The sequence below is a fragment of the Maylandia zebra genome, linkage group LG14 (assembly GCF_041146795.1).
Source record: "Maylandia zebra isolate NMK-2024a linkage group LG14, Mzebra_GT3a, whole genome shotgun sequence".
In the NCBI taxonomy this organism is placed as follows: domain Eukaryota; kingdom Metazoa; phylum Chordata; class Actinopteri; order Cichliformes; family Cichlidae; genus Maylandia; species Maylandia zebra.
The window spans coordinates 27,768,058-27,791,911 of NC_135180.1; the positions used below are offsets into that span (position 1 = coordinate 27,768,058).

A 23,854-nucleotide genomic window follows, 5' to 3' on the forward strand; every position below is an offset into this window, starting at 1 on the left:
CTATATGTTGCCAATACAAACAATGTCAGTGAGAAATCTCTACATAGCTTTATTATCACTTTGACCTTGAGATCTTTATATTTCACTTTCAATATGTTCACAATACACACCACACCAGCCTAGTTCTGAGGCTTTTTGTCACTTTTTCACCAATAAATTATTAAGTTACCCCTGAAGACCTCGGTGGATGTAAGCCAAATTTGACTGGATTGTTAACACGACCCCACTCTACACCCCTACATACCAGAATTCACTCAAAACGTGAGAATGACACACGCTACTAAAACAACCCGTTCTCACTCCCAAAGCGTAACATTTTACGCTAGGTGACAAATCGTCACCATATTACGTTTTCGGCTACCCACCACGTTCCTAAATGACGACCTCGGAAAAAGAGGAAATATGAGAACCGTCTGGACTGAACCTACACATGTTCGCTCTTTTTCTTCAAATCGCTTAGAAACACGCTATTTAACATCATTAAAGTCCTGGTTAAGGTCAGGAATAAGGTTGTGGTCAGGGCTAGGGATAAGGTTAGGTTTAGGGCTGGAATACAGGGCTGGAACGTCTACTACCGCGGGAGCGTCATTGCACTGGATTCCAGCCATAACCCGCCGCGTACCATAAGAACGCCGAAGGTCTCCTTTCGCGTTCCTCAGGAACGCCGCGGGACGTGACAAAACGTCCACATGTTACGCCTCGGGAGTGAGAACGCTCTGACTAAAAACACTACCTCCTTGGCAGAGGCAATAAAATTTTTTGTTCTAATTTACATAAAATGTACAAGTTTTGTTTTAATCGTGACTGTGTTAAATTTTACATCTTAAAATACAGTGCACACCAGTTTTGAAGAAAATTCAGTACAGCCTAGTAGCCCTCCACACGGAGACTAATGACTGATGAATCATCTGTATTAGAGGTGTATTTGAGTGGGTGGTAAAAACAGGCATAAAAAAACCCAACTTTATTTTAATGCTCGAGGATGTGTGAGATTACATTCTGCTTTGTTGATGACGCTCAAGCAGGAGGGACCTGTTTGCAACTTGTGTTGTTGCCAGCAGTGACAGCAGTTACCCAGGGAAAGCATTTCAGCATCAGGAAATCTGATGACTCCTCTAGGTGAAGATAAAGGGTTTTAATTTTATATCCTAAAATGCTTATGTAATGTTTTGACAGTTAATTCTGGTATGTTCTGCTTCAGATTTCAATGTATATAAAGATCTCATTAAACTATGAGTTTATTCAGAAGCATTATCAAACCACCAGTTTTCACCTTTCATGTCGGTGGAGATGCTAATGACTGACCTTCAGTTAGGAATTATTGATGAGTGTTTTTAGGTTTCTTTTATCTTCTTGTATAAGCATATATTCTGGGTCTGGGGGTGGGTAACCTGTGTAGCAGTGAGAAATGTTCTTTGTGATGGTGGTTGTTGCTTCTTCATCCTGCAAATCAGGATGAAGAAGCAACAACATAAATTAATTGTCTGTCTTGAATAAAGCATATTGAGGTTCTACAGAGTGCATGTGGGCTGATTTTTCTCTTGCCGCTGGCACTACATTAAAGCAGATGGCAGCTGGGGTCGAAGGGAATTGTCAGTTAATTGATTAGTCATCAAGTTTTTTGATCACTAAATTCTTTTTCTAAATTCAGTTATCAAATGATAATTATGAAAACTGTTTCCATCTTTCAAAAATAAGCAAAATGCAGTATATTTAACAAACTTTATACCGTTTCATGTGCATATGTAACTTTTTCCCTTGATGTTTTTTCTTCCTGTTGGCTGCAAACCATTTCACAACAATTTAATTGTCCCTACAAACCTTAATGTGTCATTTTGGACCTTTTATCAAATTCATATGCAGACTAAGCGTGCATATGAATTATGTTTTTGCATTTATTCTCCACTCTCAGCCTGCTAAACACCACCAGGGCTGCAGCTAAAAGACTAAAATCTGGTCATCAGTACGTCTAAATATTAATGTTACTGAAAATTAATCGTAATCTGTCAGATCCCCTCGTGTCCTGATGATTGAGTTATAATATTTATAATTCTGTGAATGGGTATAGCCGGTTTTCCTTCCTGGCTTCAAATAGGCAAGACTTTATAACTATAGTGGGTCTTTTACAGTTTTATCGACCAAAGCGCTTCAAGCGCACACACATTTATATGGCACATACACATTAATGCAGCACTTCTAATGCTATACAACTGCAGGAAGCTTTTTCTATTACCGACACTCACACCGTTGATTTGTCTGCGAAACTCTCTTTCAGCCTGTATTATATGTTTAACCTCTTCATATTTTTATAATATCATAGTTCAACCTTTCTTTGTAAAAGCAGTCACTCTACTGTCAGTCGACTTGTTCATGCTTCTGGCTGGTTATATCCTGTCACTGCCACCCCTTTCATGTGAACATGCTCATACCTAGATCGTGAAACCCTGAGTTAACTCACTGAATTGATAACAACTTCTGTGTGATGACTTGGCTTCTCTGCCAATGTTCGGCCGAGAGTAGGCAAATTATGGAAAGATATCCTGGGTATGCTGAACTTGCTTTGTGGTACAGGGTCATGTATGCATAGATAAACAGAAACACACTGAGAACACTGAATAACCAGCATGAAAACCCAGTGGCACAAAGAATTTTAAATTAAAGAATTAAATATATTAGAATTAAAGCAACCACAGACAGACATTCAGATCTGCACGAAGAATTCTGCAAATTTTTAGTTGTTCGATTTATATTAGAAGCAGCCAACCATCCATTCACTTCCACTTATCCTTTTCAGGGTCGCAGGGGGTGCTGGGGCCTAACCCAGCTGTCTTAGGGCGAGAGGCAGGGTTTATCCTGGAAAGATCGCCAGTCTGTTGCAGGGCTAACTCACAGACAGAGACAACCATTCGTGCTCACATTCACTTATGGCTTATGGTTTAAGACAACTGGTCTACTGCAAACACAGTAGAAGCAGTGGTTAAGGGTTTAACCACCTAACCAGCCACCCATTAAAAACATGGGACGTTTGGAAAGCTGCTGTACCTGTACCTCTGTTCTGATCTTAATAACTCATACCTTACTGTAGCAAAAGTGAGCTATAAGGCTTTTCCCACCACTTGGGAATCACGAAGCTGTCATACTGTCATGTTGCTGACCTGTAAATCTTATCGGACACATTTACAGTCTTATTGAGCTTGTTCTTATTAGCTAACAGACTAATAAAGACACCAGACAATAAAGCAGAAGGTCAGAATACATTCCACATATGAATGATAAAAAGAACCAGTGGTCTATCTATCCACATCAAATTGTCACATCTTCTGTTTAGTTGTTATAAAAGTGAGTATAATTTTTGTACTCTACGCCTGTAAATGACACGTTTGTTTGACTCGCCTGACAGTTTTTGATCAATGTTCCTAAATATTTATAATTACTTAGAACCTCAACAGCTATTTGTTGGCGTGCACTACTCGCTATAAGATCAAAAATAATTACCTTAATTATTTTGGCGTTTAACTGAAGAAAATAGCATGACACTAAGTAACAAACTCAGCCAGATATGCACAATAATTAGTTTCATCTTCTGTGTTCACGCAAACAATCACTGTATCGCTGTAAACATCAGACATGCAAGTTAGCCTTGCATACAATAACATACATCTGTTACTGCCACTAAACAAATACACCCATTGTTATATATCATTTACAAGCAAGCATAATTCTGCACCAGGCACGCACACGTGAGTACACTACAACACACAGCCACCCACGCACAGTTACAGGGCACTGCATTCAAAAACACAACTACATGTCTTCACATCCATGCATTTACACATTAACACAAAGATAAGCATACTGAACAACAACAACAACAACAACGAAAAGCAGTAAGTGCTCAAGAGGAATAAAGAAAGAGGAGAAAAGATTATCAACAAATGTGCCATTTTCAGCTTGGTTTTCTGGCTCAGACTAGTACTGGAGTAAATGTCGCTCTGTATGAACAACAGATAAAATCTGTTGCTTCTTAAAAATGCTCTAAATTCTTCACACATTCACAGCACAGATCTGTTAAAGCCCAAATGCTGACATTTTCTTAAACATTCAGATGCTTGCTTAAAACATGACTAAAAATAAGAGTGCAGAGATTGCTGTGAAAATGAAGCAGAAATGAGGTAGAATCCTAAACAGCATCTCCTATTGATGACTGCGTAGCTCGTCCCCGCTGCTGCCTACTTAATGCTTACACCCAGGTTTACATATTCAGTAAAACAGCTGCAAGGATCATAGTGCATCTTGGCAACTTTGAAGAAAGTCATAAAACTTGAAAACTGTGCTGTGAATCTTAATTTTAGCAGCCACGGGAGGAACAGTTTGCTTCTTCACCTGCTTGTACACACCCACATGTTGTATGTCCATGATAACACAGCTGGAAATTTTAATTAAGGACTTCCATGAATTCTCGTTATGTTACATAAATTGCCAGGAAGAGGTACAGGCTTTAAGAACTCGGAGCTGTTAATAAATCACAGAACAGTCATATGAGGTGAACGCACCTTCTAGTTTCACGAAAATTTAATATACTGATCAAGTATAGCTCCAATAATACTTGTCCTCTGTCACTATAATGTAGGTTTTAACTACTAACATTAAATCTTGCAGAAACACGCTATTGCCTATTGGTTATATAGAATGTTCTGATGTTTTACAGCCAAAAAGATAAGAAAAATTGTATTAACCATCATCAAATTTGTTACTAAACAATTTAAATCTTTTTACAATGTTTCTGGGCAATTATGGAGCATTTTGAAACATTTCCTAAAGGGCAAATTGGCTGTTAAGGTTGTATTTGTGGCAGCAGTGCATTTCAATAACAATAGTAGTTAGTTGTTGTCACGGTTCTGGGTCCGTTGGACCCAGTATTTTGAGTTTGTTGTGTTTTGATTTAAGTTTGCATCAGGGATTGTGTTCTTGTTCTCTTGTTGTGTTCATGATGATGATGATGATGATGATGATTATTTGAGTTTCATGTTTTAAGGAATTGTTCTCAGTTGTATCTCACGTTTAGTTTAGTTCAGGTTCCATGTGTCATTCTGTCTGTCTCTCAGTGTCAGGTCTGCGTCTTGGTGTGGTGTTCTCATTTCCTGTTTTATTGTGAAGGTCTGGGTCTCATGTGAGTGTGTTCGGTTTTACCTTTGTCTCGTCTTGTTGATTATTCCCAGCTGTGTCCACCACCTGTGTGTAATTCCCCTGTGGTTCTCTGTGTATTTAAGTCATGTCTTCCGTCATTGTTGTTGCTGGTCCGTCTGTGTTTCCACCCTGCGTCATCTGTGTGTTTCCCTGCCGTCACCATCTTGTACCGTCGTCCACCTTGCTTCATGTTTGAGTTCCGGTTTGTACTCAGTAGTTTAGTTGTCTCCAGTCTAGTTTAGTTCGTGCTCCATTTGCTGTTTGTCTATATTTATTTCGTGTCCAATAAACCACCTTCACTCCTCCACTACTGCCTGCAATTGGATCCTCATTTATTATTTTTATACGGCTCATCTCACTCGCCGTGACAGTACGGACCAGCCAGATATGGATCCAGCGGCATTCACCCCACCCACGGAGCTTCGGGACCTCATCACGAACTCCGCTTCACAAATAATCAACCTGTGGCTAGAGCATGAGGGAGAAGCATTCCTCCACGTTCTGGAAGCCAGACTGCAACAGCTGCTCACGGATTATCCCTGGCTATTGGACTCACTACACCCACTCGCGCAAGACTTCATCCTTCACGAACTTCACCTACACCCACCAGCCGCTATCGCTTCCCAACCCAGCCGGACGCCGGAGGTTTTGCCCGGCCCGCCGGAGGTTTTGCCCGGCCCGCCGGAGGTTTTGCCCGGCCCGCCGGAGGTTTTGCCCGGCCCGCCGGAGGTTTTGCCCGGGAGGAAGCGACGATCGCGCCGTCGGCGCGTCGCCCCACAGCTGGAGAATAGGACTTCAGAACTGCCGGCTGTGGTGAGTGGAAAAGACGCTCTGTCTGTTTCACCAGTTCATATGACTGTTTATACCGGGGCTGTGTTCGTTGAGTCAGCTGCTCAGCCGGTAGCTCGGTTAGCTTCCCAGCAGTAACTCAGTCAGCCACTCACTCATCACCTCCATCACAGTCACAGTCAGACCCAGTAGACACCATGTTACAGTCCATAGCCCAGTCAGTAGCTCAGTTGCCACCAGTTCAGCAGCCTGTCCACTCATTTACCCAGCCTTTATCCTCACAGCCTCATTACAAGCAGGGAACACACTCCACACAAACTTTTGCTGGTTCATTTAAGCTGGCCATCTCAGAGACAGTTGCTCCCTCTAGGGCCTCCCCAGAGGCTGGGTGTCCGTCACCAGCCAACTCTGGACCCCTAGAGGTCAAGACACCAGCACCAGCAGCCTCACCGGAGAACTCACCTGAACAGTCTCGGCTCTCAGCACCCCCTGAGAGCTCAAGTGAGTTCACCCGTCCGCCTCAGTCCTCTGCTGAGTGTATTGGGGAACACTTCCAGCCCTCTGAGGACTGTATCCCACTGTTGCTGCCTGAGTCTAGCCACGGTGCTGCTCAGTCCCAGCCAGTGTCCACACTGGCAGAGGTCTCCGTACCTGCTGCTTCAGAGACTGCTTTCCCTGGAGGGCCTGAGGAGCCCGTCCAGTCTCAAGTCATGTTAGCTGGGGGTTCAGGTGAACCCAGCCAGCGTCCTGCCTCGTCGGCTGGAGGGCCTGAGGAGCCCGGCCAGCCTCAAGCGTCGTCTGCTGGGGGTTTAGGAGAACCCAGCCAGCCTCAAGCGTCGTCTGCTGGGGGTTTAGGAGAACCCAGCCAGCCTCAAGCGTCGTCTGCTGGGGGTTTAGGAGAACCCAGCCAGCACCTCCTCACATCTGCTGGTGGTCCTGGAGGACCCAGCCAGCACATCTCCACATCACCTTCTGCAGCATCACCGCCGTCAGGTTCCGCAGCCGTCCCGCTGCCGTCAGGTTCCGCAGCCGTCCCGCTGCCGTCTTCATCATCTTCGTCTGGTCCTGCCTCGTCTGGTCCTGCCTCGTCTGGTCCTGTGGTTGCCACGCCGCCGTCGGTGCCAGCTCGACCCGTTCCGCCTCGCCTCTGCCGGCCGTTTTCAGGGCCTCTAAGCTGGCGTCATGGCCTTCAGGGACTGCCTCCGGAAGGTGTTCGTCGCCGCCGCTGGCATCGCGGCCGTCCTCCGGACCTGCTCGGTGGCCGCCGCTGCCTTCCACGTGGTCGGCCTCCGGAACTGTTTGCCCGCCGTTGCCGTGTGCACGGTCGGCCTCCAGAACTGCATTCGCGCCGCCGTTGCCGTCCGCACGGTCGGCCCCCTGAACTGTTTCAGCTCTTGCGTTGTCAACCCCCGGACTTTACTGTATTACGGACTAGTGAGCAGTCGTGTTTTGGTTCTGGTCTCTTGTGCTCCTTGTTTTTTGTCTGGTCTCTGTCCCTCCTTCCTGGGCCCCCTCCGCCCGCCCTGGTCTGGTGCTCGGTTTTGTTCTGTTTTCTGTTTGGGGCTGTCGGGTGCCAGCCCTTAGGGGGGGGTACTGTCACGGTTCTGGGTCCGTTGGACCCAGTATTTTGAGTTTGTTGTGTTTTGATTTAAGTTTGCATCAGGGATTGTGTTCTTGTTCTCTTGTTGTGATGATGATGATGATGATGATTATTTGAGTTTCATGTTTTAAGGAATTGTTCTCAGTTGTATCTCACGTTTAGTTCAGGTTCCATGTGTCATTCTGTCTGTCTCTCAGTGTCAGGTCTGCGTCTTGGTGTGGTGTTCTCATTTCCTGTTTTATTGTGAAGGTCTGGGTCTCATGTATGTGTGTTCGGTTTTACCTTTGTCTCGTCTTGTTGATTATTCCCAGCTGTGTCCACCACCTGTGTGTAATTCCCCTGTGGTTCTCTGTGTATTTAAGTCATGTCTTCCGTCATTGTTGTTGCTGGTCCGTCTGTGTTTCCACCCTGCGTCATCTGTGTGTTTCCCTGCCGTCACCATCTTGTACCGTCGTCCACCTTGCTTCATGTTTGAGTTCCGGTTTGTACTCAGTAGTTTAGTTGTCTCCAGTCTAGTTTAGTTCGTGCTCCATTTGCTGTTTGTCTATATTTATTTCGTGTCCAATAAACCACCTTCACTCCTCCACTACTGCCTGCAATTGGATCCTCATTTATTATTTTTATACGGCTCATCTCACTCGCCGTGACAGTTGTAGCATTTATGTCAATGTGACATTGAAGCAACGGTATACAAACAATGCATTAGTGTGTCCTTACCTCAGAAAAACATCTGCCCAGAGACAGTGCATTGTAAGGACATTTCCTGGACATGACTTTGTCAGGAAACTGTAAATGCCAATTAGACGATACAGACAGTGAACTACTGGCTGACCTTGTGTGACTCTTGTCAGGATGCAGGCATAATTATTGACAGCCAGAGTTCATTGGTGCCAGCTCTGTCTCCACCAGTGGACGCTGAAACCGAGGCTGCGTAGCCCCGGGGATTTCTGGTCACATCTCATCAATGGGGGTGGGGGGTTTGTGGGTGTTGTCGCAAACAGGAGGAGCATTTGCATATTATAATTACGTCTGCACGCAGAAGCAGTTTTCTCAATTACATCCCATTTAAAACTTTCAATGAAGAAGAACTGAGAAGCACAAGCTACTGCAGCTTCATGAACTAATTGTAACTGCCTCCCTAAACAAGGCAGCAAACATGATTATTACACCAGGAGTGAACAAGTATAGTCATAGATGCCACTTACTGATGGAACGCTTGGGTGATTGATTGTTACCCTTTACCTGCTACCTGTTCTTTTCAATTTGAATACCTCCCCTCAGAGATGTAATCAACTCTCAATAGCTGCTCCTGTAATTACAACATACTTTATTGATAATAAATATGCTTTAAAATATTAAACTTTCGAAGTTAAAAAGCAAAACAAAAAACAACTAATTATGAAAGTTGGTGGGGCATTATTTTTGACTGCAAAATGATAATAGCCTATATTTATACGTAAAAAGAGTAATCTAATGTATTGGAGGGGACGCCTTTTAATTATTGTTAATTAGGGTTTTAATTAATGTTTTCACATAATATCTACTTAAGTAATTTGTGGACAATCTCAGTGTAGCAGTAAACACTGAAAATCATTGTCAGGTTGGCAAAATTGTATTTTTTAACATTAGTCTGTTAAAAAAAGAGTAGAGTACAAAAGGGAAAAATGTTCATATTTACATTTCAGAAATGGAAATCAGTTTTTAATTTGACCGTTTTGAAATAACTGATTGATTCAAATAGTTGATTAATTGCAAATTGGGATTATCCACAAATAATCTCCAAGTCCTCGTTAAGCATTTTTTTTATATTAGAGAATCCCTCAAACAACCAAAGGGTAAGTGATCTCCAGTGACACGTTCCTGTGATCATGTCAGTTAATTAGAATTAGAATAGAATTCAACTTTATTGTCATTGCACATGCACAGGTACAGGGCAACGAAATGCAGTTTGCATCCATCCAGAAGTGCTTTAGTGATATAGATATACTACAATATATATTAGCAATAATATAGATATGTAAGTATATTACAGAAATGGGTCTATTATGGTATGTTATAATGTACACGGTATGAAGTATGTTGTGAATATTCTATAACTATAAGTATGTACAGGCTGTAGTGAGTACAAGCTATGTACAGGCTATGAACAGGATATAAATATGAAAAACTATACAGAATATGAAATAAATAACTTTACAGAAATCTGAGATATACAGCTATACAGAAATGGGAACTATGCAAGTTGTAAACAGTTGTAGGGTTAAAAATTATCGTATGTACAGAATGATTATTTACACAGAGCTATACAGTAGTGCAGTTAAGATAAGTGAGATATGTGGATAATTTCTACAGAGGCTATATAAAGTGCTAGTGGTTGTGAGTGGTGGTTCACTCCATGTTATTATTGTGTGTTTGAGGGTACAGTTGTCCATTGTGTGTGTGTGTGTGTATGTTCAGTCCATGTGTTAACGTGGGTCAGATGTCAGGAGGCAGAGTTCAGGAGTCTGACAGCTTTGGGGAAGAAGCTGTTCCGGTACCTGGTGGTCTTAGTCCGGAGGCTCCTGTAGCGCCTCCTAGAGGGCAGGAGGGTGAAGAGTCCATGTGATGGGTGGCTGGGGTCTCTGATGATTTTCCCAGCCCTTTTCAGACACCGCTTCCTGTAGATGTCTTTTATGGCAGGAAGTGGTGCTCCGACGATGCGCTGGCCAGTTTTCACAACCCTCTGCAACGCCTTCCGGTCCGAGGCAGAGCAGTTCCCGTACCAGACTGTTATACAGTTGGTCAGGATGCTCTCGATGGTGCAACGATAGAAGTTCACCAGGATGTCTGAGGACAGGTGGTTCTTCCTCAGAGTCCTCAAGAAGAAGAGGCGCTGGTGAGCCTTCTTGACTAGCTTGGAGCAGTTGGTCGTCCAGGTGAGATCCTTGGAGATGTGGACTCCCAGGAACTTGAAGCTGCTCACACGCTCCACAGCCGTCCCCTTAATGTGGATGGGTGGATGTGGGTCAGCATTCCTCCTGTAGTCCACGATGAGCTCCTTGGTCTTCTTGGTGTTAAGCAGCAGGTTGTTTGTGTCGCACCACTCAGCCAGACGATCCACCTTAAGTAGACCTTTACCGCAGCAGACATTGGATATTTCGACATTTGACCAGTCAAAGTAGAGAAAGTACAGGCTGTAATCATGAACCAGCAGGTGAAAAAAGCAGGACCTTCCTCAGTGGAATGCAACCAATCATTAACATGCTCGGGGTTATATTCTTTCACAGACCATTTATCGAAGCTGGAGGTTCGATCCCCAGCTCCTTCAGTTTGCATGACTGCTTGACATGCATCTTGGGCAATACCCTGTAAAACTACAATTCATCCATCATGCCTCCAGCATTGTTTGTGTGTGTGCGAGACAGATAAAACCTTAAAGTGCACAAAATAATGGCATGGGTGAATTGGTGAACCTGGCTTGTAAAAGTGCATCATCATTAATGAGAGAAAAGCATTACATAAATACTAAACAATCAATTTACTATAATAAATTTCTTCACAGAATGCTTAAATACATACTCGCCAATTATTTGACTACATGATGCACAATGAAATGATTAAATATGGTGCTGTTCTAGTCAATTCACTTTTTGTATGCAATGCTTTTTTGTACAAATTGACCGCCCAGCCCCCCCCAAAATAAAAAGCTAAAAATCCTGTGATTGCATCTGTTAGCTGTCATGACTAATAGAATAAACAGCGACAACTGATTGCCCTCTGATATAGAATGGCCACTTGCCTACTTTAGATGTAATGAGAGACATCTCACAGATCTTCACACCCAGATAAGAAGCCACGCTTTCTGTTCACGCTTTAGATTAGGAAAACGATGAACTGTTTGAAGCAGCAATACTAAGATACAAAAAAAAAAATACTGTATTACATGAAAGCTAAAATCCCAAGTACAAGTACATGAACGCAAACTACGTCATCAGTAAGTTATCATATATAGTACATTTGGTGCTTTAATTTAGTTTTGTTTGGTGTACTCAGAGTGACATAAAAGATATATGAACATACACGCACCTTGTTACTATAGGGGCTCAGCCTACATTTGTTTCTGTTATTTTAGGAGATAGCATGTCCTGACATCCACAAACAGCTTGACAATAAACAGAGTGGCTGTTACTCTTTTCTCCATGTTGCAGTTTCACTGACACCTTCCAAGAGATTTCTAAAGTATTTGTCAAGAAAAAGGTGGAGGAAAAAAAAGAGCACAGAGAAATATGCCATTATAAAAGCAGAAGCTGCTAGCAAGCAATAAGAGGACCGACTGAGAATCTGAACGACATCCATCTTATGGGATTTCTATATCTAGGCTTAGTTATTTTGAAATCCAACGTGGGTCAGTGACAAGCATTGGTGATTTACTAAAGCTCTACCAGCAAGGCTGTCTCTCTGATATGCATTTTCTGCATGTGGTGACACGTTTGCTTCCTCATCCGTGCGTGTTTGTTCCCCGCACTTGATTTTATTCCTATCTTGTTGTTCTATATCATAGAAGCTCCATACCTTCTTCCTGCTGTGAAGAAGAGCTGAGCAGACCCTCTGAATTGGCCCCTTGTGATGCCACTTTGTGCTCGGGTGATGCAGAGGAATCCACACTTGATTTGAAATCCTCCTCCCAAGGCTGCTATATTGCATTGATCCTGCTCTGTATGTACCCTTGCAAGGTATTATGTATGCCTGTTATATGCTTTACTGCCACAGCAGACTCTCGCAAAAAGCCGATTTACACTCCACAGAGAAAATGTACCAAATGGCTGAACTTAAACCTTTCGCGGTAGAAATAAACTCTATTCGTTTTGCAAAAACGGTAGCCGTGCACAGATCTATCATTACATAAGCTATTTCACATATTGAAGCTGGATGTTCTATACTAAAAGAACCATTTCCGAATGAAATAATGGAAACCATCATTTAAACACATGCTATAATCACAGAAAATTCCCTTAAATCAAATGTGGAGAGATCTGAACATTGTTAAAATACAAAAGTAACTCACATACACTGTCACAGCAGAGTGCCACTAAGGATAAAACTACTTCATTTTACAACACAGCTTGGGTCTTTGGGGGATGGAATTTTCTCCCAATTTTAAACATTCCAACAACTACTGGGTGGATTACCAAGAAGTTTTGTACTGACATTCATGGACAGGGGATGTTAATGATTTTGACTCCTCCCACAGAGACACCATAAGTTTGACATTTGTGGTTTTGAGCGACATGTTTGAAAAACGATTAGATGAATAACCATGAAATTCGCTACAGACATTAGTATACCTTCTGGAGGGACTGTAATGACTCTGGAGATGCTTTAATTCAACCCTAGTGAACTCATTTCAAATTTAGCATGACATTTCCATTAGCCTCTGCATTGCTTTGTTCTTTGTGTTAATTAGCAAATTGTGAGCATGCTAACATTAGCGCAATGCAGCCCAGTTCACACTTTAAGTCTAAGAGAGATTTTTGTTGCTTCTCAATTAGACTCCAGTAGATACGTGATGTAGATGACCCCATTCATCACTTTTGCAAGTTGAATATTAAGTAAATTTCCACCGTGTACATTCCCCTTTCTGACTACAGTATAATTCAATTAACAAAAACAATCGAGATTTATTACCAACAGGATCCACCTGAATAAATCTACTGTAATAACTGGACGCAATAATCGGAAATTCATGCAGCTCTAATTGATATAGAGGACAATGTCCCAAAATCACTCAGGGCTGTAATGAGTGTGTGCTAGACCTCGGCTGAGGCAGCTACGACTGCATGTCCCCACAAATAATGGACTGCGCATCTTCAGTTTGACACACTTCCTAGAAAAGCCAGAGCAAAGCAGGTTTAGGCAGAACTTTTGTCAAATATATTGAAGGTATCACTAATCCTGTCGGTGTCAAATAAAACACCTTGCAGTGTCAATACACAGAGAGTGGCAGTTCACACAAGATGTGGATTTATCTGCTGTTGGCTTTGTGCCAAGAAAATAAGTTTAAGTGAACAATTGCTGCACTTACTACTGACCAGTCAATATGTCGCATTATAGGTTTGCTGAGACTCAGAGAAACGAAACAAAACAAAAGCAACCAACACCTGAATTCCACATATCGGCTCCTTTTTGCACTAGTATCACACGGCCATATGCACATTTGTGTATTTGCATGCTTTTCATCCTCCATATCTTTTCTGACTTTGTTTGGGGTTGGTTGCAGTGTGACAAAGTAGCGAAATGTTAATGCTTTTCTCTTATGTATTCCTCAAACTGAACAGTCATTTGTCCTCTCCGTTAGCTACAGCTAGAGATTAACACAGTGCTACACTCTGTGTAAAGACTTTCAAGTAAAGTTTAGATTTTCAAATGTAAACAGTTATGTAATTGCCACATAGACAACCTCAGAGTTTTTTGTGCTCACCCCCTGGGGGAGTTTAACATGTTATGCCTGGTTGCTAATACATCCTTCCTTTAATTATACAATCAAGTAAAAGAGACCTCTGGGAGGTTTTTTTTAAACTGTGTGCACTCTAACACTTAGTTTACTTCCTTCCTACATAAAAAATGTGCAAAGATGAAGCAGAAAACTTAAAAACTTGCAACTCCCATGCTATATACAAGGATGGAGTACATAAAATATAAAATATGCATGAATTCATCATTTATACACAGTCCATGAATGTAAGCCACAGAACGTACATGAATAGGCCAAACAGGTAAGAAACAGGTTGGGTCTTATAAATTTTTTTCCTGTTGCAGTTTCCTGCCAGTTCACCACATTGTTTAATGCAACCAACAAATTCACAGAGAATGCTTTGACTTATGGGTTTGTCACAGAACACGAAACTTCTTTCAAACAAATAAAAAGTTGGAAAAGCATTATTTCTGACCTCAACATAAAGGCTGATTTAAACCTACAGTATGAGCTCCAGCAGGTAATATTTAACAGAACAAGGAACAAGGCAATTTTTCTATTATTGATTCTGCACATTTAGATACACATTTTTAGCTACAGAAGGGCAACAGCTTTCCTTTACTGGTATGCACAACAGAGCTGTGCCATAAATCATAGCCAACCTTCAATATGGACACAAGAAGCAGAGTTCTGAATGTAAATCAAGCATACTCGCTTAATGCACGAAGTGTTTTCAAGACTCAGTGATGTTTTATAAAGTGATAAAATGCAGACATAGAAATGTGCATTTCTTACTCTGTGATTACCTTGTTATAAGTAAATTTCTATATAAATAAAGCTCTGTTATTTATTCATTATTTTGTGAAGTAACTATAGCAAACCATTAATGATACAACCTGAAGTTACAGAATAATAATTGAATGATTGATGGAGCTTGAAAATCAATGTTAATACAGTGAGTAAATTTTACCCATTGGCGGTTTAAGGTATACAGCAATCCCCGAACAAATGAGTTCACATGACAGTGACACAATGACAATAAATTATTTGCATTTTAATGCATTAGTAAAAGAATGAAAATAATTATGATCCATGCCAATCCAGTAAGTGTAGCCAGTGATTTAAGTAGGGGCAATTTAAAAATAAAGTCTTATGTGTATTCTCTGAGCAAGTCCTTGTTTGACTTTTTCCTCCAATTACATTTGTTTGAGTTAAATCAGGTCACTGTGTTTCATTCGTGACACATTAGAATAATTAGTAATAATATGAGTGAAATGTTTAGTATGATTGCAGACAAAGTCATGCTTCACTTTCTGAGTCCCTAATCAAAAACCTTTCGGGCCTGTTATTCGAGACTGAAAGGCATATTTAGTTCTTTCCTATCACTTACGTAATTATTTTTTATCTATATTCTTTTTTCATGGAAGTTCACAAAGTTAATGTGACTGAATCCCCATATAACTGTCATTGACATTCTCTATAATGAAAAGCCACTGTTACATAAAACTGATTACCTGCTGTGTAAAATTGCCAATTTTTATAGACTTCCCAAAGGCAATTAAACTGATAAAAACTGTTCTTAAATTTGAACTTTAATTTTTAAATCTTTTTACAATACAATTCACAATTAGCCACTAAGCTATACGTTCAATTTAACTTGTTTAATTTTTTTAACCTTCAAAATACACTCACGGCATTAGGTGCACTGTGCTAGTACCGGGTTAAACCTTATTTTGCCTTGAGAACTGACTCAAATTTTTTGTGGCATAGATTCAACAAGGTGGCATCAAACAGTTGCTGCAGATTTGTCAGCTGCACAGCACCGGTGTGAATATCACGTTCCAACACATCCCAAAGACGCTCTATTGGACTGAGACTGTGGTGACTGTGAAGACCATCTGAGTACATCGTCATGTTCAAGAAACCAATATGAGATGATTTGAGGTTTTCAATGTGGCAGTTATCCTGCTGGAAGCAGCCATCAGAAGATGGGTACACTGTGGTCATAAAGGGCTGGGCATGGTCAGCAATAACACTCAGGTAGGTTGTAGCATTTAAACGATGTTCAACTGCCACTAAAGGGCCCCAAGTGAGCCAAGAAAATATCCCCCACACTATTACACCACCAGCAGCAACTACCCGAATTGCTGATACAAGCCAGGATGGATCCATTCTTTCATGTTACTTATGGCCTATTCTGACACTTTTGTCTAAATGTTGCAGTAGAAATGGAGACTCATCAGACCAGGCAATGTTTTTCTAGTCTTCTAGATTTTGGTGTGCTCCGCTTTCCTGTTCTTACCTGTTTAGAGTGGTGTTTGTGCTACTGTATCCCATCTGTTGCTCTTTTGCAAACCTTGGTTGTAAGGAGTGGTTATTTGAGTAACTGTTGCCTTTGTATCAGCTCAAACCAGTCTGGCCAATCTCCTTTGACCTTGGGCATTAACAGAGCGTTTTCACTCAGAGACTTTCCCCCTACTGGATATTTTAATTTTTTGACCATCCCTGGAGATGGTTGTGTGGGAAAATCTCAGTAGATCACGAGTTTCTGAAATACTCAGGCCAGCCAGTCTGGCACCAAGAACCATACCACATTCAAAGTCACTTATATCACTTTTCTTCTTAATTGTGATGCTAGGTTTGAAATTCTATGGGTCATCATGTCCACATGCCTAAATGCATTGGAGTGCTGCCATGATACTGGCTGATTAGATACATGCAGCTGAACAGTCGTTCCTAATGATTTGGGGATGATTGTTGATATTTCCTATTAATATTACAAAATAGACTGATGGAAATAATTGTAAGGTACAGGAAGCATTACATACTGTACATGTAGTAACTTTGCCACCAGCTACAGTCAGTTCATTACTGGTCATTGCGGTTGTGGCTGTACCATAAGTAATTAGCTCACAACCTATTTGATGAAAGAGGAAATTGCCCTTTTTTTCCTGCCTCTAGTTAATTAGTAAAATTGATAAATTAGGTGCTGAACCAAATTGCAGTCCAAAAGCTATCACATTAGGAACAAATTAAGGCTGAGAAAGCAGGACATTGGGATGCATGGATTTTTTTTGTTCCATTTTATCAGAAAAAATGTGCATTTACAATCCCATCGTAAGAAATTTTTACACATGAATAAGCCACTCTCCCAAATGGATGCTGAATAAACACCAATTTATTCTGAAAACCACAGCAAAACAAATGTAACAAAGAAGAAGAAAAAGCAAAAGGAAATTATGTAAACAAAGCAGCTGCCTTAGATTTATATTCTCATAGACGAATTTATGATCACATCCCAGGTTTGATGCATGATCTTAAAAAGACGGGGCACTGCAAGAGTTTGTATTTTTGATTTAGTCCTTTGTGCTGGTAGACTTGCTTGTGTAGACTTTGCTAATTCTTTACTCCTGGTGTGATCTTTCATCTGAATGAATTACGGGGGGGGAATCACCTGCTAACTAGCGGAATACATAACAAAGAGGTATAGTCAGAACGACATACCTTTAATTTGTTTGCTATATTGTGACTGATAATTCTCATATGCTGCTGGAGCCAGGCACAAAGATTAAAAATGTGTAGCTGTAAAAAATACGACACCATTAGTGAATGCGACTGAGGTAGTTCCCAACACTGCATTTCTATAATTTACTTCATGCACTAACACAAACTATAATCTTGGACAGCAGAGGCAACCTGCTCAATCCCATTATTGAACTTTAATATAGATCCATCCATGCCAGTTGTCCATAATACTACACCCAAGCAAGCTTATTGTGCTGCCAGGTCCACTTATAACATCCCTGCCTCATGTGCAGCTCCTCCTCCTCCTTCTCACTCTCCTCTGCCTATGAGCCAATGCAAATTACAGTAACAGCTTGGACGTGAGTATAATCTCAAGTGGTGCGAGCTGGGCTCCATGGCAAGGCATGCAGGCAGATGGAAGCAGAGACTCTGCCAGGCCTCTTTAGGGGCTCCCACTCTCTCTCCAGCATGGTAGACAATGGAGGAGCTGTGGCTCGCAACCAGCTTCTCGTCTGCCACTATCACGCAGCCTCCTCCCATCCGCTGTATTTGGTAAATGATATGAAACGAAGGGGGACGCCTTGTTTAGACCAATGTGCAGATGGACAGCAAAACTGGCAACATTATATCACAAGCCACTTACGGTATGTAGCAGAGGGTAAAACTCAAGGAAAGACGTTCACATTTATGATGACAGAGAGGGAAAGGAGAGCATTAGGGTTTGTATCTTTGTCTGTTTCTGCACAGGAAGTGGCAGAGATCTTTCCCTTGAGCTGTCGTAGGTATTTATAGATAGCACTTTAGATAAACAGCCTTATCCATTTGCATAAAAGATGTAACCAAAACAAAAAATTTAAAGAAAAGGCATTATTTTCCAATCAGCGCAGCATATTATGTATCAAAGCAGTTCCAGTGAGAATGCCACGACTTCCCAAAGTTTCCTGGTGTGTAAATAGACATCTGTATAATAATATTTATATCAAATATATATATATATATATATATATATATATACACACACACACACGCACAAACACTCTAAAGCATAATTAACTTGAGCCTGGTTGAGATGTGTTTTGAGACCGAGTTCCCTCAAAGAAACCAATTTAACTTCAAAAAGGTTTTCCTAATACTTGAGCATGCCTCTGTCTGCATTACTGAACTTTTATCTACTGTTTCTAATTTCAGCATCTTCTGCCAAGAATGAACAGAAGAGTTTGTCTTGCTCCATTTCTCGTGATGCTCTGCTGATTTCCGCAACAGTGAAAGAAAAATCTTTCTTTTTTTCATGAAAGAGAACCATGAAGAGAGATATTGTCTGTAGTTACAGATACCTTTTTAGGTTAAGAGCCTGCCTGTTTGGATCCAGGCACTGCAAAAAGAGTTCCATCAAAGTGTAATGCACCTTTTATTTTGAATGAATGAGCTCCAGGGTTTACACTTGCATGACAACAGAGATCAGAGTTTCTCTTGTTTTGCTGCTCTGGGAGACAGGGTTGTTTATGCTCACAAACACTGATTGTGCTATTCTTGGCCATTAATGTAAATTGATTCTTCTACTCAGTTATGCTCCTTGTAATGAGCACGTTTATATGATAGGGTTGTACTTCCATGTCTCATTTAAAGATGCCTCTCGTTTTCTGATCACATAATAGCGCAAAGGAGGAAGCTTTAAGACAGACATATGTGCCTGCAGAAGCTCACAGAATGCCCTCTCTGCTGTATGCATGCATAACAACAAACAAAAGAACAAAAGAATCTGATGTATGAAGAAATCAATACACTATGAATCAGCCGTGTGCCAAAATGAGGATGTTTAAGTGACTCAGTCTTCAGTGTGTTTGCCAACCCTGACTGCATCTGCACTAACAAAAAGAGAAAGCGAAGCACAGAGAAAACACCAAGACGCTGAGCACAACTCCCCTGGAGCGACGCGTCTATTTTATCTACCTTGTGCTCGCACGCATGCAGGTGTGTTTGATTTTTACTGTATTTTCTCTATTATTTTTTAAAAGAACAACAACAAAAAAAGCTTCAGCTGCACCACCTCAAATTTCCCTTATAATTTCAAGATGTGCTTGACACAGGGTGTATGGCTTAATTTGTGCAAATGATTACAGATGCAGTAACAAGAATCAGGTGCAGAGGAGGATATCTCAGCATGGTAATATGTGCTGTAAACATTCAGAATACCCTGAGCTGCTACTTGACACTGCCTGTCACTGCTTTGAATGCTCGATATTCCAGGAAACACTCACTGCAAGCCTCACATTACCTTGAAAAGAGAAACAGACCACCAGACACAAGACAGGGAAGATGTGCACTGGAATTTTGAATATGGGAAGGCAACTACTTGACCTACTCCTCACTCTTCCCTCGATCCCCGATTAGAAAAAAAAAAAAAAAAATATATATATATATATTATTCACTACCTACTTTCAGAACACTCAGTTTGTAGTGCCATAATTTTCTGCAAGCAGAGATGAGCTGGTGGGGAATCCTGTTGTTCCGCCTCTTAATGGCCTCAAACTTGACAACCGGGATTAAACTGCACTCAAAAGAGCAGCTGGGAGAAGATGTCAAAAGAAAACATACGGGCCAAATTACTGTACTTTTACAACACAAATTGCTTTTATTTGACAGGAAAGGAGTGAATTCAAATCTCTCAAAAAGGATTAATTAAACTATGGGAATTATTTGCTTTTTTTGGGACACAAAACAGAACAGGATGTCTGGCGGTGCACAAAATATGCAGAGTTATGCAGGGTGTCTGCTGTAGATGCTGCTTGTTAGGAGTACAACGCAGGGTGGGGGGTGGGGGCACTGAAGGGAACAGCACTTATGTTCAATTCTGTAACACAAGCTGGCTAATTGGCATTGCCATGCCATTCCCTTTGAACCCACAGAGGACAAGTGGGAGCCATTATATTTCTTTGTTCTCAGCACTGTGCGATACCCCCTGACCACTGAAACCACAAGAGTTCTGACCACAGAGGGTCAAAGGCAGGCAATATCATTCCACCTCCCACTCCTCACCTTAATGAATTCCGCCAGGATCATAAACCAGACTTTCACCTAAAACTAGGCCCTCAGCAGAGTTCACTTACCGGCAGCAAGCCGGATCAGATATCATATGCCTTGATGTAGTGCTATGACATTTTCAGGATGAACACCTACTTGAGTCTACCAAACAGTTGCTAAGGGGATACTGGTACCTTCTGCACTTCAGATGCACACAATTATTCTCAAATGACTGCCCTCTGAACATGGAGCACACACCATTAACTCTATCCTCTTGTGTGTTGGGTTTTAATTAATAGTTTCATGCTATATAATGTACAGCCGTAACACGAAACTGTGTTCATGTCCTGCTGCAGCATTTTGAAGAGTTAGTTAGAGCTGCAGTCAATTACACTACGACTCCAGACAGAGCCTTCTTTTGTACTACACATGGGTCACATTATTTGAAATATTGGGCAGAGTTATATAAAGACCACAGAAACTGCCAGGTTGGTGGGGTTTGCTTTTAAGTCTCGAGAGAATACTGATAATCGGCACAGCCCCACCCCATTTTATTTTCTTTCTAAACTAAATTTATACTATCATGTTTCCTTTCTGGCTAGACATATAGAATGTTTCTATCATAGCTAAAAATGGTACTTTGGCCATTAACCTCTTAAAACCTGTCAATTACCAAGTTTCTATTCAAGCTTTTATTTGCAGTTTTCTAACTGCCATTAGCATGGAAAGACTGAATGACTTCTTAACTCTTAAAACTTTGCACTTCTTAGTATTCCAAGTCCAGACTTGTGAACAGTTAAAACACCCACTGTGCTTATCAGTTACATGTGGCAGTTTAGCATTCCGACTCTGCGTTAACATGTACATTATATCCATTAATGTCAAATGTAGATCAATGCAAGCTCTACAGACTGTCCATAAACCTCCTACTGTGTGAAAAGGTTACTCACCAATTAGTAACTTTAACACTCATCCTACTGTGCAGACCCCAAAGGTATACTTTTTTCATAGTAGTTTTATGCTACCATTTCAGGTTATGTGACTTTTGTGACTTCTGTGACTTTTTTCAATACATTTTTGCCATGAGCCCTGAATTAAAGTATCATATAATATCAAGAGGATTGTGGTGCTCTGTCAGTCAATTTAAAGAAGAATGACTCCATTGCTGCATTCATCATCTGGATGATAACTCGCCAAAGTGGAAGTTATTAGAACATTGGTAGAACAGATCAGGGCCGTGCCCTGGTGATGCCACACATGAAAAAGGAGAGCTGATTCTGCTAGATTGTGAACCCCTTAATCCAAGCAGAAATGACCCTCCTGGGAGTGAGGGGAGCTCCACCCGCTGATGCAAGTGTTTAATGCTTGAAAATGGTGTTACCTTTGCTCATGAACCACAGACAGGAAGGGCACAACTGTTTGTTGCTCCTGTCATAAGCCAGCATGCCCTGAGAATAGCATGAGGGAAATTGTGTGCTAGAACTGCCTTTAGTGTGTGTTTAGCTTTAATTGGTTTTAGTTGTTTCCTGTCCCTATACAACCACATTGAGAGCTTGGTTTGCACTGCCAATAATAATCTTCGCCAGGGCTGCCCTTAGTCACTGATACTTTTCAGAACATTTATGGACAAATTTTCTAGCTACAGCAAATGGGTGGAGAGGATCTGGTAAGGTGGTCCCTGATTTCTGTGGATTTTATTATTAACTCTTCATTTATCCAGGTATAAATCTAATTGGAATTCAAATCTCATTTCCAAGAGAGACCTGGCATCATTGCATCAGATGATGAGGTTTTCTTAGCTTCATCAGGTGGTGATCTCCAGCTTGCACTGAGTGTGAAGTATCTGGGATGAGTCTGGTCAGAATCTGGGTCGGAGATGAGTTGCTTCCCCAAGTGGAGGACTTTAAGTGTCTCGGGATCTTGGTTACGTGTAAGGAAAGTAAAGTAGAGTAGAGTGGGAGAATGACAGACAGATTGGTGCCTCATCTGTAGTGATTTAGAAGCTGTTCTGATCTGATGTGGTGAAGAGAGGGCAGGGCATGAAAGCGAAGCTGTCGATTTACAAGTCGATCAGTGCTTCAGTCCTTGTTTTTGGTCACGAGCTGAGCTGTGGGCAGTGGCCAAAAGATCGTGGATACCAGCAGCGGAAATGAGTTTCCTCCAACGCGTGTCTGGGCTCAGCCTTAGAGATAGGGTGTGGAGCTCAGTTATTCAGGAGGAGCTCAGATTAGAGCCACTATTGTTCTTCTTCAATAGGAGCCAGCTGAGGTGTTACGGCCATGTGACCAGGATGCCTCCTAGGTGAGGTGTTTTGGGCTTGTAAGAGAGGTCCCTGAGCAGACCCAGGACACACTGGAGGGATTACATCCCAGGGCTGCCTGGCGTTTTTTGTATTTATTTCGATATTTTGTATCGGGGTCAAAATGACTCCAATTGGCTTCATCAGAAAAATACATTAAGAGCTGAGACTACAATCAAAGTTTGGTAAATAGGCTTTCAGATAATAATGTGGCTTGTAGTTAGATAAAAACTGTAAGTCGTATTAAAGAAAAGCATACATTTCGATTACAAATACACAAAATATTGTTAACTTTACAAAATTAATGCTAGACATTTTTAGATGACATTACATAAATAATAAAGCTCTCTCTGAGAACAAATATTTTTCTATTATTATTATTTACTATTATAGCGGCTATATTTATATGCATGTTGAATATGCTAGATAAGAGCTTCTTGACTAAGCAATATTTATCCAGCAATCTTTTTACTTTCTCTCACACATTTCTGCGCTGATGGCAACCCTGTAGACATTGCACTTGCTGTGTAAATCTATTTACACAGTTCCACAGTTGTATATCTATTTCTTTATCATCATCATCACCTTTTTATCGTCATTCTCAAGTCCTCCAGCGAACCGACTGTACCGGCCGTTTGTTAGTGTCATCTACTAGGGCTGCACGATTTTGCATAAAATGAGAATCACGATTTTTTTTGCTTAGAATTGAGATCACGATTCTCTCACGATTTTCTTTTCCAATATAAATATTTATTGCACTTATTAACTGCACATCAACTTTGTAACAGTTGAGACTGAACATAAAAACAATAAATAAACATAAAAACAACAAATGTCTCACATTTTGTCGTTGCTGCAAAATGTTGTACTGCTTGTAATTCCGTCTCCACCGTTGCCCGACACTGCGTGTATAGAGCAGGTAGTGCAACATTTTTAAAATAGTTGCGGGACGGCACTGTGTAGCGTTTGTCTAGGGTGTTG

The 23,854-nt window shown here is 41.2% G+C and overlaps 1 protein-coding gene across 2 annotated transcripts in view; it reads right to left on the reverse strand.

Moving 5' to 3' along the window:
* Window positions 1-23,854, reverse strand: part of lrfn1 (leucine rich repeat and fibronectin type III domain containing 1) — a 143,636-nt gene that overhangs the window by 12,993 nt on the left and 106,789 nt on the right. The window lies entirely within an intron of this gene.